Source organism: Pezoporus flaviventris, unplaced genomic scaffold, assembly GCF_033815535.1.
Source record: "Pezoporus flaviventris isolate CSIRO_AGI_PZ_B2104156 unplaced genomic scaffold, CSIRO_AGI_Pfla_v1 ptg000001l, whole genome shotgun sequence".
NCBI lineage: Eukaryota > Metazoa > Chordata > Aves > Psittaciformes > Psittacidae > Pezoporus > Pezoporus flaviventris.
Genome location: NW_026892549.1, coordinates 16087909 through 16089025, shown reverse-complemented (window position 1 = coordinate 16089025; position 1117 = coordinate 16087909).

The following is a 1117-nucleotide window of genomic DNA, read 5'->3' as shown; positions in this document are numbered from 1 at the left end:
ACATTGCGGTACAGGGTGAATGGGGGATCGCTCCACATATCATGCACACCAAGACAAGTTTACAACTTATACAGATTCATTACAATTCTGTGAAATACCCACCCAGTTCTCCTTACTCATGCGTAATTTGTGTGGATAAAACTACGGCTCAGGTGTTGCGAATTTTGAGGAGTGATCTCTGGGGGTCATGGTGTTTATCTGGGAAGAAATAAGCGCACTCATTTTATCCTTTTATGGAAATCTGTTAGTTAGAGATTGGAGTGCATGATTAGTCATGCCAATTAACTACATGTTCTTCTTCGGTCTAATTTACAACCCAGAGAGGATCCTTGAGTTATTTCCCAGCCGCTTATCTATTTCTTAGGCCTTACCAACAGGAGGCAGGCCTACATTGGTTTGAGAGAATGTATCTGATCCTCTTGTTGCATGGCTTCCTTATCTAGAGAACCTTTATAGCCTTGTCTAAGTCTATATACAGTGAAATACTCATATAAGAATCCTTACAGCCCTAAGTCTCTCATAGGAGTGAAACACTAATTTAATTGGGTATCGCATACATCCCCAAAAGCCCTATATGCCCCGATACACCATACTTCCCTCACCCACATTCACCCAGCCCTATACCCCAACTGCGCCCCGTCAGTCACCATCTCCTCAGCCACACTCCCACCGCACCCGCTGCTGGGCACGCTTTCCTCGCCCTCCACCCCTCCTCACACCCACTAAGGTGACAAAGCCCATGTCCTCAAGCAGCTTTTGAACACAGGTTTGAACACCGGGGGGGAACACCGAGCGGTGACAACTGCACTGAGACCGCAACAACGGCGAAGTTCAACCCCAACCTCAGCCACCGCGTCGAGATGGCGCCCGCGTGACGTCACGAGCAACCAACAACACCCTCATCCCGTCCCGCCCGGAGAGGCCGCCCAAAGCCCTGCCCCCGCGAGTCCCCGGTCCCACCGGGGTGCCCCAACGAGTGCCTGACGCCGGCGCATGCCGATCCTGCCGGAACCACTGGGACGTACTGGCGCCTTCCTGCAACCCCGCCTGACCGGCACGTCGTCGCTCAGCTGCTGTGGCGTTTCCTCCGGCACGCTGTCAGGCGCGGCTGGGCAGC